At 44.4% G+C, this 14,087-nt stretch overlaps 1 protein-coding gene across 1 annotated transcript in view; it reads right to left on the bottom strand.

Annotated features, from left to right (window-relative positions):
• WAPL (WAPL cohesin release factor) overlaps positions 1-3,624 on the bottom strand; it is a 128,759-nt gene extending 125,135 nt beyond the window's left edge. The window contains exon 1 of the mRNA XM_077821433.1: positions 3,305-3,624. The gene's annotated coding sequence lies outside the window, so the exon portion shown is untranslated. The remainder of the gene's footprint in view (positions 1-3,304) is intronic.
• Between the last annotated feature and the right edge of the window lie 10,463 nt (positions 3,625-14,087).

The raw sequence follows: 14,087 nt of genomic DNA, 5'->3' as shown, positions 1-14,087 counted from the left end.
ACTGAGAGGGAACATCATAACAATTTCAAATATGTAAAGGGCTGTTATAAAAGGATGGTGATCAGTTGTTCTCCATATCCACTGAAGACAGGAAAGAATCAATGGGCTTACTCTGCAACAAGGAAGACAGATGTTAGGAAAAGCCATCTAACCATAAGGATAATTAAGTTCTGGAACAAGTTACCAGGAGAAGTTTTGGAATCCCCATCACTGGAGGTTTTTAAGAACACATTGGACAAACACCTATGAGGGATGGTCTAGGTATACTTGGCCCTGCCCCAACACAGGAAAATGAACTAGATGACCTCTCAAGGTCCCTTCCAACCTAAATGTTCTTGCTATCCGATACGTAAGAGTAGTTGAAACAGGTTAGCCACATCCAAAATGGCCAGTGAACAAAGTTTAAAACAAACAAAAAAACTACAATCACAGGTTAAATGGAAACATGTCTGAACAATTCTTTACCTCTGTTTCACTGCTGCCCTTATTTTAATTTGAAGAGGAAGACCGGTTCAAAAAAACAAAAAAACAAATACCTTGTCTATATTTTAACATTATTAAAACTGTAAAACATTTATTTTCCCTATATATGCTGTTTACTTTTAGATTTTCTCAGCCCAGGCACTGATAATGGATCAAGTTATATTTTGTTACAATAAATTTCAACTGAAGTCCATCTTCCGGTCTGCAAACACAGATATGGAGTGGCAAATGCTATGGGGGATAGGATTAGATGTCTCAGTGATTTTTTTATTTAAACTTATGGAAAATTGCCATTGATTTTAGGTAAAAATCTGTTCCTATAAATCCTAAATTGGGGTACAAAGTTGCCTTGAGAAGAATTTTCCTTTCTTAATAGTTACAAATTTGAAATCCTTTACCACACTGAAAGCTACCACTTATACATACCCGTATTATGGCCAGAAAAATTAATAAGTAACTTTTTATGTGTGTCCTGTACCTGCAAAAATTCTACTCACCTTACTATTCTTTTCCCCTTTGGATAGTTGCATCATTTTGCTTTCTCTTGAAATTTTTCTTTTTATTTTGGTCTAAATAATTTCTCAACTTAAAATATTTAACTAAACTTGGCCACAGAACCAGACGGTCTTCCAACCACGTTGTTTCAATAGTCATCTCTAGTAAGAATCCTATTTATATTAATCTCCCTTTCCTGAGGGGGCCAAGTTTCATTTGCCATTAGAACAACCAAATTTTCAGTCTTTGGTCCTGGGCATAAGAAGACTAGAAATACACCATGCTAAGACTTAAAAAGTTTACACTGTTAATGTCACATCTTACAACAACATCCCCTTGAGAATTCCACCTTTACAGTAGTTAATACAGAGGATGACGCAGGATTTACAGATGTTGCTCCTGAACTCTGCTCCATCTTTCATTTCTACTATTTTGCAGGATTAATTTGAAACTGACACCTCTGGCTACTGGTAGAATTAGCATGCTCTGCGATTCTCTCTCCCCCTTCACACCCAACTAGAATCTCCTGGCTGTTGAGCAGTAGCTACTCTCCTTTCACTCTCTAACTCTCATTTTTGTTTCTCCTATATAAATAGTTCAATATTTGCCTCTAATGTTTTATTTTCCCCTCAAGGAGCTGAGTGAATCTGAGGGTTATCCTTATTGCTCCACATGTTTTAAAACAGCAGCAGCAAAGCTTACCAAAATGATAAGTTTTACTATGTTGCTGCTCAGGAACAAGTAACAGCAGAGAAAACTGATCTGTGTCTGAAGACTCAAAGAGACAGTACAGGAACAGTTCATATTTGAAATGCCATCTTTACAACCATAAAGGCTAGAAATAAGATACTAAACTGAATTTTGTAGTAATTGATAACCTACACAGCTCCTACACTCAGGGGGAAAAAATTTTATTCACCAACACGCAAGTTTTGTCCAACCCTGATTCAAAGACTTATAGCACTTCACATTTTCAGCACTCTGCAAAAATATTGTCATGTCTAAATAATCACAAGAAAATGCTTTAAAAAAAAGCAGCAAGTTACCAAAAGTCATTTAATTGCAGCTACAAAGCTGAACCATATGGTCTAACCTCCTTATATTCCTAATAAAATATACTGGTATTTTCACAGATGCTCTACTGTTTTATCTGAAATTTCTAATAAAAATTTCTAAGACTATACAAGAATATAGAAATTAAAAATCTGTGTTGTGCTACTTGATAAGTTAAATATGAGCTAGTAAACAGTTGAGCATTAAGTGATTACTATTACATGATCAATTCATGACCCATCTTTAAGATTCATAATCAGATTTAAAATACTTTAAACGCTTCATAGAATATTTAAAAACTAATTTAACTTCCACTTATTAATGCTGATTCTCTTCTTGCTTTTCCACTCAGCTTCAACAATATATTTATTAGTTTCACTTTCTGGTTTCTATACCCTAGCACTTTCTAGCTCTCCTACTCTAGCACAATGGTGCAATGTTTGGGCACCAAACAATGCAGACAGTATAAATACAAACAAACTGTTCACTGCACTCTGTTCATTGAAACCCATTTTAAGAACCATATTCCTGGTTATTTTAAATACTGTTTTCTGAAAAGCTAAGGCCCAACCAGACCTGACTGACTGTCCGTTTTAAAGGAGGAAAGTAGCCCACTTCTCTTTACTTTCTACCCATCGTTTCCCTTCCATAATCAAAGGGAAGAAAAATAGTTTAAAGGAGACATACGAAGCGGATGAAATCCCAGGGGAGACACCATCATCCTATGCCTCCATATAGACTCAATGTGTGATGCGGTGTCCCTCCCTTCCCTGCCCTCGCACCTCCGGCCCTTCCACCTCCAAGCAGTAAGAACCGAAGTAGCTGCCCAGAGTGTTTAGTGACGAAGGAGGCTCCCACCCAGCGAACAGGAAGCAGCAGGCTCCGCACCCAACCCGGATTAAGCGCCACCTGCTCCTCCGCACACCAGACAGCAGCGCCTGAAGCCAGCCTCCGACCTACCGGGGGAGGTGGAGAAAGTTCCCTCAACTCCCCTTCCCCCCTCCCCGCAAACTTCCGGGCCCGGCTCGTAGGGAGCTGCGTTGAGCGAAAGTTGCCCCCCTCCTCCCGCGCCCGGACTTCCTAGGCCGCTGGAACTTTCCAGCCTCCTCCGCACTCGCGGTGCGGCCCCCCCGCCCCGACAGAGAACAGGCGGCACGGGGTGGGGGGCAGCCGCGCTGGAAGGAGCAACAGGGCCTTTTCCCAGGGCTGGAGGCCTCACAGGCCTAGGGAGCCGGGTAGCCGCCCCGGTCTCTCCCTGCCGCTCGGTACCTACCTCAGTCTCACCCAGGGAGGAAGGAGGCGGCGGGGGACCCCTCTCCTGCTCTCGGCACTTTCCGAACTCGCCCCCGAGAACGCGGCTACCTGGGCTTCCTCGGCCCCGAGTCTCCGCCCGCGGACGCGCTCGCCAACGCGACTCCTCCGCGTCCCTCCCCCCAGCGGAGCCTCCCTCGCCGGGGTGGGGGGTGGGCGCTGGCGCTAGGACCCCCGGCGCCGCCTCCTCCGGCGCCGCTTTCTCCGCACCAGGATTATCGCTGCTCTTTGAACAGGGCCCTGGACCATCTCTCCGCCATTTGCCCCCCGCTCCTTCCGTCACTGCGCTTCCCACACTCGGCCGCCTCCCCGCAGCCAATCACATCTCGCCTTACTCAACCGACCCGCACGCCGCGGCGCATGCGCCCCGAAAGGGCGCTGGGACGTCACTGCGCACGCGCGCTCGGGGTGTGCTGGGAGCTGTAGTTTTATAAATTGCTGGGGGAGTTAGGGGAATCTCTTCCCAGCCCCCACCAGTCTCCTGTGCTTTTTCCCCTTGTCATGGGGAGAGCTGGAGGACTGAGCAATGCTCCTATCAATGCTGCGCAAGTCCATCTGTGTGCATGCTGCCGCTCTGGGCATTGCATCAGGCTAAAAGGGAGAGCGGGAGGGTGCTGTGACGCGGCAGGGCTGCTTGATGGCTGGTGACATTGCAAAAAGAAAAGGAGTACTTGTGGCACCTTAGAGACTAACCAATTTATTTGAGCATGAGCTTTCGTGAGCTACAGCTCACTTCATCGGATGCACACCGTGGAAACTGCAGCAGACTTTATATACACACAGAGATCATAAAACAATACCTCCTCCCACCCCACTGTCCTGCTGGTAATAGCTTATCTAAAGTGATCATTAAATTGGACCATTTCCAGCACAAATCCAGGTTTTCTCATCCTCCAGCCCGCCCCCCCCCCCCAACTCACTCTCCTGCTGGTAATAGCCCATCCAAAGTGACAACTCTCTACACAATGTGCGTGATAATCAAGGTGGGGCATTTCCTGCACAAATCCAGGTTCTCTCGCCCCCTCACCCCCCTCCAAAAAACACACACACAAACTCACTGTCCTGCTGGTAATAGTTCATCCAAAGTGACCACTCTCCCTACAATGTGCATGATAATCAAGGTGGGCCATTTCCAGCACAAATCCAGGTTTTCTCACCCCCCCACCCCCATACACACACAAACTCACTCTCCTGCTGGCAATAGCTCATCCAAACTGACCACTCTCCAAGTTTAAATTCAAGTTTAACCAGAACGTCCGGGGGGGGGGGGTGTTAGGAAAAAACAAGGGGAAATAGGCTACCTTGCATAATGACTTAGCCACTCCCAGTCTCTATTTAAGCCTAAATTAATAGTATCCAATTTGCAAATGAATTCCAATTCAGCAGTTTCTCGCTGGAGTCTGGATTTGAAGTTTTTTTGTTTTAAGATAGCGACCTTCATGTCTGTGATTGCGTGACCAGAGAGATTGAAGTGTTCTCCGACTGGTTTATGAATGTTATAATTCTTGACATCTGATTTGTGTCCATTTATTCTTTTACGTAGAGACTGTCCAGTTTGACCAATGTACATGGCAGAGGGGCATTGCTGGCACATGATGGCATATATCACATTGGTGGATGTGCAGGTGAACGAGCCTCTGATAGTGTGGCTGATGTTATTAGGCCCTGTGATGGTGTCCCCTGAATAGATATGTGGGCACAGTTGGCAACGGGCTTTGTTGCAAGGATAAGTTCCTGGGTTAGTGGTTCTGTTGTGTGAGTATTTGCTTCAGGTTGCGGGGCTGTCTGTAGGCAAGGACTGGCCTGTCTCCCAAGATTTGTGAGAGTCCACTTCCTGGACACTACAGTGCTAATAAACAATGGTCACATAAACACCACCCTATACCGGAAACCTACTGATCGCTTTTCCTACCTACATGCCTCCAGCTTTCACCCTGACCACACCACACGATCCATCGTCTACAGCCAAGCTCTGCGATACAACCGCATTTGCTCCAACCCCTCAGACAGAGACAAACACCTACAAGATCTCTGTCAAGCTTTCTTACAACTACAGTACCCACCTGCGGAAGTGAAGAAACAGATTGATAGAGCCAGAAGAGTTCCCAGAAGTTACCTACTACAGGACAGGCCTAACAAAGAAAATAACAGAACGCCACTAGCCGTCACCTTCAGCCCCCAACTAAAACCCATGGGTCCAGATGATGAAGATGTCATCAATATAGCGCAAGTAGAGTAGGGGCTTTAGGGGACGAGAGCTGAAGAAGCGTTGACCCAACACTCTCCCAAATTGACCCAACACTCTCACAAATCTTGGGAGACAGGCCAGTCCTTGCCTACAGACAGTCCCGCAACCTGAAGCAAATACTCACCAACAACCACATACCACACAACAGAACCACTAACCCAGGAACTTATCCTTGCAACAAAGCCCGTTGCCAACTGTGCCCACATATCTATTCAGGGGACACCATCACAGGGCCTAATAACATCAGCCACACTATCAGAGGCTCCTTCACCTGCACATCCATCAATGTGATATATGCCATCATGTGCCAGCAATGCCCCTCTGCCATGTACATTGGTCAAACTGGACAGTCTCTACGTAAAAGAATAAATGGACACAAATCAGATGTCAAGAATTATAACATTCATAAACCAGTCGGAGAACACTTCAATCTCTCTGGTCACGCAATCACAGACATGAAGGTCGCTATCTTAAAACAAAAAAACTTCAAATCCAGACTCCAGCGAGAAACTGCTGAATTGGAATTCATTTGCAAATTGGATACTATTAATTTAGGCTTAAATAGAGACTGGGAGTGGCTAAGTCATTATGCAAGGTAGCCTATTTCCTCTTGTTTTTTCCTACCCCCACCCCAGATGTTCTGGTTTAACTTGGATTTAAACTTAGAGAGTGGTCAGTTTGGATGAGCTATTACCAGCAGGAGAGTGAGTTTGTGTGTGTATGGGGGTGGGTTTTTGGAGGGGGGTGAGGGAGTGAGAGAACCTGGATTTGTGCAGGAAATGGCCTAACTTGATTATCATGCACATTGTGTAAAGAGTTGTCACTTTGGATGGGCTATCACCAGCAGGAGAGTGAATTTGTGTGGGGGGGGTGGAGGGTGAGAAAACCTGGATTTGTGCTGGAAATGGCCAACTTGATGATCACTTTAGATAAGCTATTACCAGCAGGACAGTGGGGTGGGAGGAGGTATTGTTTTATGATCTCTGTGTGTATATAAAGTCTGCTGCAGTTTCCACGGTATGCATCTGATGAAGTGAGCTGTAGCTCACGAAAGCTCATGCTCAAATAAATTGGTTAGTCTCTAAGGTGCCACAAGTACTCCTTTTCTTTTTGCGAATACAGACTAACACGGCTGTTACTCTGAAAGGTGACATTGCAGTATGCAAGTGTGTTGTTTGCTTGGTTGGTTTGTTTCTGGAAAGGTGGGCGACGTTTTAGTGAGACGCTGCTTGTGACTTATCCAGCCTCAAGGTTCAGTGCGGTAGAGACTAACAATCTGGATTGCCTGTCCATGGCAGTTATTTGGCACTGAGGATTGCAATACAAAGTTCTCAACCCACTGGGTTGAATAACTGAAACTCAAGTTCCTTCCTTCTCTGAAGGCCTTTGAGTGGTTTGGAGCATCCTACTAATGCTTCTCCTGGATCCTGCTCAAGTTTGTGAAATTTGTAAAAGCAACAAGTTCCAGTGTGCAGCTCTGCTGCACTGGCTTGATATTAAAGGGACTTAGACAAGTTAAAAATCATATGTTTGGACTACGGGTAAGTAATAATACATGGCTCTTAGATGGTCTTTTTCATCTAGATTTGAGAGTGCTTTACAAAGGAGGTAAGTACTATCCCCATTTTACACATGAAGAAACTGAGCACAGGGAGGTCAAGTGACTTATCCAAGACTACCCAGCAGACAAGTGGTACAGCTGGAAATAGAGTCCCAGGCTGGTGGCCTATCCAGTAGGTCAGTGGTTCTCAACCAGGGGTACATGTAGGGTTGCCAGGCGTCCGTTTTCTATCAGAACGCCCGGTCAAAAAGTGATCCTGGCGGCTCCGATTGGTGCTGCCAACCAGACCATTAAAAGTCCTGTTGGGGCCTGGGGCTAAGGCAGGCTTCCTGCCTTCCCTAGCTCTGCACAGCTCCTGGAAGCAGCCACCAGTTCCCTGCAGCACCTAGACACACGGGTGGCCGGGGAGGCTCTGCTCGCTGCCCCTGCCCAAAGGGCCAGCTCTGCAGCTCCCATTGGCCAGAAACCGTGACGAATGGGAGCTGCGGGGGCAGTGCCTGCAGGTGCGAAAGCAGCGTGCGGAGCTTCCCCTGGCCACCTGTGCACGCAGGGGCTGCAAGGACCTGGCCGCCAATTTCTGGAAGCTGCAGTAAGCACCTCTGGGACTCTGCGCCCCCTCCCGCACCCCAACCCCCTGCCACCTCCCGCACCAAAACTCCCTCCTAGAGTCCCCCCCAACACCCCAAACCCCTTGTCCCCAGCCCCACCCCAGAGCCCAAACCCCCAGGTGGAGCCCTCACCCCCCTTCTGCACTCCTGCCTCAGCCCAGAGTCCCCTCCCGCACCCAAACTCCTTCCCAGAGCTCACCCCCAACACCCTGCCCCCTCCTGTACCCCAAACCCCTCATCCCAGCCCCATCCCAGAACCTGCACCCCCAACTGGAGCCCTCACTCCCTCCTACACCCCAACCCCCTGTCTCAGCCCAGAGCCCTCTCCTGTAACCTGAACAACTCATTTCTGGCCCCACCCAGAGCCCGCACCCCATCCCGGAGCCCTCTCCCACACCCCAAACCCCTCATCTCTGGCCCCACCCTGGATCTCTCAACCCCCTCCCGCACCCTAACCCCCTTCCCCAGCCTGATGAAAGTGAGTGGGGGTGGGGAAGAGCAAGTGACGGAGGGAGTGGGGATGGAGCGAGCAGAGGTGGGGCATCAGGGAAGTGACGGGGGTCTACGGTTTTGTGCAAGTAGAAAGTTGGCAACCCTATGTACATGTACCTCTGGGGAAACAGAAGCCTTAAAGGGGACACATCAACTCATCTAGATATTTGCCTGCTTTTACAATAGACTATATAAAAAGCACTAGCAAAGTCAATACAAACTAAAATCTCATACAGACAAAATGAGAAAGTAAGCAATTTTTCAATAATAGTGTGCTGTGACACTTTTCTATTTTTATGTCTGGTTTTTGAAAGCAAGTAGTTTTTAAGTTAAACTTGGGGTACGTAAGACAAATCAGACTCCTGAAAGGGGTACAGTAGTCTGGAAAGGTTGAGAGTCGCTGCAATAGGCCACACTGCCTCTTCCAAAGTTTGTGAAATTGCCTTAAACTTAGGTCATTAAAACTGAAAAAAGTAAAGTTAAGCACTGAAGTAACTTTCCACATTGTCTTGGCTTTAATCAGTTTCCACTGTTTGCATAGATCTTTCACACAGCAATAGGACAAAAAAAAATCACTTTTAAAAATAGGAAATTGCAATTGCAAAATGAACAACTAGCAGGAGGACTCAGACGGTGGCACTCAGAAGTTTCTGAGCCTAATTTTAAATAATCTTCAGACGTCAACTATACTTCAAGTTGATGGTGTCTCTTGAAGGCTGTAGCAAATAGTGCAAACTTTAAGATTTTATGTTTGTCAGTCTTTCTTCATTGCTCAAGCTGTTGCAGAAACAACTTAATGGCATCAATTAATAGAGCAGTTGAGCCACATACCTCTGTGCACTATGTTAAATGTATGTATAGTAGTATTTACAAGATGTGCAGCAATGTGAAATCATGTATTTGAGGGAAAGGGTTGGTTTCCCAGTCTAAGACTAAATTTAAAATTGGTTAATCTGGAGTTACAATTTAGAGTACATAACGGTCATTTAAGGGTAAATAATCTTACAATAATTTTATAGTTATCAAAAAATAGCATTAGAAACCCAGTATATTCAGAGTTAAGACTAAAGTTAAAAAAAACAATCTTTGAAAGTATGGAAATGCAGGACTTGTCTACACTACTGTGCAGGGTTGATCTAAGTTACACAACTTCAGCTACGTGAATAACGTAGCTAAAGTCGATGTATATAGATCAACTTACCACGGTGTTTTCACTGCGATAAGTCGACAGCTGCCACTCTCCCGTTGACTCCACTTGAGCTTCTCATTCTGGTGGAGTACCGGATCGCAGTGGGAGAGCGCTCAGCAGTAGATTTATCGCGTCTATGACGAGATAAATTGACCCCTGCTGGATCGATCGCTGCCCACTGATCCGGCAGGTAGTGTAGACAAGCCCACAGTTAAGGCACCCAAACAACCTTAACTCTACCTCCAGAGTGGTGACCTGAGAAAAAAATAAGGAGATGGTCTTATAGATCCATAACAAATTCATCTAATTAATTAAAATATTGTAATGCTTGATTCTTAATTATGCAGTGATTGTACAAACTCCAACTGTACGTACAACTACACACACAGTCCACAGAAGCAAAGTTCCAGTGAGAAAAAAAGCATGACAAAGGTCATCACTGCACATTCTTCATCAAAACTCCATTTGCCACTAATACCACAAGTACCAATAAAAACAGAGCATAGGTATTGATGTATATGTATCGCTAAGGTCTAACTCATGATACTAAAACACTGTAGAGCAAACATCAGTGTGGTGACAACACATTCACTTACAACTTGTCATATATGCAAGTCTGTAGAGTGGTCTCCAAATGTAAGACTTCTGCTTTTATAAATGGCAGATTTCTAAACTTTTTATGAGAAAGAGGACAAAAGGGGAAAAGAAAAGATGACAGTGGTATGATATTGAACTGCTACAGTGGGTTTTATAAATTTAAAATATCTACAGCCATAGCCTGTTAACATGTGAACTTCTCAAACTCCTTAGAAAAAGTCTTTGAACCAAAACATTTTTTATAATATAGGTACCTGATCTTGCAAACCCTCAGCAGCTTGAATAAGAGTTTTCCAGATCAAGCTCTATATATGAAGGAAATAAGGAAAGATTGGAGTCAAACAAACATTGAGTTTCGATTTAAAAATTGTCAGCAATGGAGAATCCATCACAACCCTGTATACATTGATTACTATCACGGTTAAAAAAATTGCACCTTATTTCCAGTCTGAGTTTGTCTAGCTTGAGCTTCCAGCCATTGGATCATGTTATACCTTTCTCAGCTAGATGGAAGAGCCCATTATTAAATATTTTTGTCCCATATAGATACTTGCAGACTGTAATCAAGTCAGCCCATAACCTTTTTGTTAAGCCAAATCGATTGAGCTCTTTACCACTATAAGGCATTTAAATAAAAAGGTTGTGGTCATTTATACCTATAAAGCGGGGGGGGGGGGGGCGGGGAAGAGAGCTCAGTGGTTTGAGCATTGGCCTGCTAAACCCAGGGTTGTGAGTTCAATCCTTGAGGGGACCATTTGGGATCTGGGGCAAAAATTGGGGATTGATCCTGCTTTGAGCAGGGGGTTGGATTAGATGACCTCCTAAGGTCCCTTCCAACCCTGGTATTCTGTGATTCATTTTTCTGGTTAGTAATCTTGTATCAAAGCTGTTAATTTATGTGCTTAAAATTCAAGGGCCTAATATTGACATCTGTTATGTGGTGACTGGCCCTTTAAGGGGAGATGGTTCCAGCCTAGGGTTGCCAGCTCTGACTGAAGCTATTTTGGGAGATTTTTTTTCCCCAACACGACGTTATGTCATTTTCTTACAATATCCTATTAAAATCTCCCAGATTGCTTTCAATAGTCACTGGGAGATTGATGCAGATTCTGAGAGACTCCCGGCCAATCCTGGAGGCAACCCTAATCCAGCCCCACCTGTCACACAAATAGCTCACCTCCCCAAGTGGAGAAAATGAGCAAACTCACATGACAGACAAGTTACGGGTGACTAAATCAGACCTTCTGTGGGTAGAAATAAAACAGAAAAGCCTGTGGGAAGTTAAGAGGGAGACTCTAGGTAGGAAGTGGGGTTGATATAGCAAGGAAAGATTTGAAAAGGCTGAGAAAAGATGATAGACCTTCTGGGAGGAGTGTTTGTGTGAGGTTGAAACGAGGGTGAAAGTTTTGTTTGTTTTGGAGTTGTATTACCTGGAAGGAGTGGACTTTTCTTTTATGATTTAGCTGAAGGACCAAGTCAGTGCCGCAACCAAACCAAACTGGAAGGTCCAGAGATGTAACCCGACTGAGTAGAAACTCTCCTAAAGCCAGACTGGGTAGGTGGTCTACGACAATATCTAACCTATAATTAATTTTAGAGACTGTTGAATGAGCTTTCTTTAAATACTAACGGTGAGTAATTAAAGTTAGTTTTATAACTGTATTTGATCATTACTTGCTCTAGTACTTATCAGGAGTGGAAGGACGCAGTATAAGTACCAAATAACAAATTACTCCTTGATCTTGTAATGAGCTCTATGCAGGAGGAGGCTGCTACCTCCAATGCAGATTCTCCTTGACTGTCATCTGGCTCCATACAGGCCTAGCAGGTATTGTAACATCAGGGCCTTACTTCTCTGAGCCAGAAAATGTAAGGAAAATATTCAGAGTACTAGAGATGATGCTGCCTAGGAAGCTGTTGTATGTCTGAAACCAAAGGTAGTGATTCTGGAGTCTCTTAGAAAGTGGAACGGCAGAAGAATTACAGATATAAGGAAGGTGATTGGCTATAAAATGTTTTAAAACAACCCCCTTTTTAAAGCTGCCATGTACTTGAGACCCTGTGAACTATGTCCATTTTTCCAATGGCATTTCTAGTCTCTGAAATCCCACACTTTGCATTCTAAGGCATCACAGCTTCATTATCTAGGCAGGCATTCGCATGACTGATGGAGGATAAGTTTAGACTAAAATAAGATGACTGCCTTTTTTTTTTAAGACATTCAGCAGATAAAGATAGGGCTAACTAATTAAAATAAGTTATCATTAAAGAATTTAAAGTTTTTTTTAAGAGTAAGCATAAAATTTTCAAAAGCACCCAGTGACTCACTGACTTCCCATGGGACTTAAGTGCCAAGTTCATAAAGTTACTTTGGGTAACATTTTCAGATGTGCCAAAGTAACATAGGTCTGAACATACTAACCCATAATGTTTGCGTTGTATCTGGGTAGTCTCAAAGAGGTGGGTACAAGCAGAAGGAAAATATAAACTGTATCATATCTACTTTCTTTGGCAGTGAGGGGGAAAAGTGCCAGGATTTAACAGGGAGGGGGTATTGTTTCATGGTCTCTGTGTGTATATAATGTCTACTGCAGTTTCCACGGTATGCATCCGATGAAGTGAGCTGTAGCTCACGAAAGCTTATGCTCAAATAAATTGGTTAGTCTCTAAGGTGCCACAAGTCCTCCTTTTTCTTTTTGCCAATACAGACTAACACGGCTGTTACTCTGAAACCAGGATTTAACATGTATCTTATTCCTTCTGCAGTTAGTGGAACTCCATGGCTGAAAGTAGTTGTCTCTCTTTATTGTAAGACATCTTGGCATTGAGTTTCCCCTCTATGAGGAAATGGATGGGAAGCAGGGAGCTCTTCCTGGCTCTTCCTCCATCAGAGGATCAGATGCTTTTCTTGGAAGGCCAACAGATGGTCTCTGTGTCACCCCCATGCTAAACTAGTGTCTCTAATGGTTATCATAAAGACAGAAACTAATGAAGAGAGAAGCTCAAATGTGGCTAATCCACCCTGGCACTCTCCAAAGGTCTTCAAACTCTGTGCCAAGATGTTTGCTCTGGGGTGCAATATGGTCTGTACAAAAATAAAATACAGCTGTTTCCAAATGTGGAGCCATTAACATAAGCTGAAAAGAGATCTTGTTTCAGTTTAAACTTTCCTCCAAAAGAAGAGGGAGGCAGTGCTGCTCTGTTGCTGGACAACAGCAGGGAGTTTTTTGGGGCGGGGAAAGATGGAGACCAAATATGCTTTTTGTTGCCATCAAGGATACATCGTTTGTAGATGTGTCTAGTAGTCAGAACTAGCATGTGACAGATAACAGCTGCTACTTCACAGGAGTGACAATTTAGGGGAGAGCAGATGACTATGTACAGTTCCCAAACTTTCTGGCTAGTAAGCAGAGTGCAGATTTAACTAGGGTTGGATAACCAGATGTCTCGTAGTTTGCTGGCTGTGAGCCCAGTAATCCTACCATATTGTCTAAAACTTCAGTATTAGTAGCATGAACAACTCCATATACACCCCCCAAAAAACCCTTCAAGGCAGGCATTCCCTCTGTGGTGAGGGACAAAAAATTACTCAGGAGACATTTCTCATTATTCCCAGTAGGTCAAACCTGTCAGCTCCCATTGGTTCAGAGATACCCTGTAGCTTCAGTCTCCCTCTCCTTTCTGTGTTTTTTTCCCTTCTTTTGTCTCTCTCATCCTGGCCACTGTTCATCTCTCATACAGTCTGCAGCTTCCTATGAACTGCCCCCCTCTGTGTTCTCCCCAAAAGGGATTGGGAGAGGGGGAGGTTGGAAGGTCCTGTTGCTCTCGCTTTACTCCCAATTTTCACTCCCAACAATCTTCAGGGTCCAGTTAGAGCTAGCTGAAAAAACAGGTAAAAAAATTCTATCAATTAAAAAAAATTTTTTTTCTTTCTTTCTTTTTGACCAGCTCTAGTTTCAGCATTCTACCTCTTCTCCTGTGATTGGAATAATCCAAAACCCAGGGAAATCCTGGCCCCATTGAAGTCAATGAGAGTTCTACCATTGACTG

This window comes from Eretmochelys imbricata, chromosome 7 (assembly GCF_965152235.1).
Source record: "Eretmochelys imbricata isolate rEreImb1 chromosome 7, rEreImb1.hap1, whole genome shotgun sequence".
NCBI lineage: Eukaryota > Metazoa > Chordata > Testudines > Cheloniidae > Eretmochelys > Eretmochelys imbricata.
The sequence above is the reverse complement of the archived record's forward strand: the minus strand, read 5'-3'. Positions and strand labels throughout refer to the sequence as shown.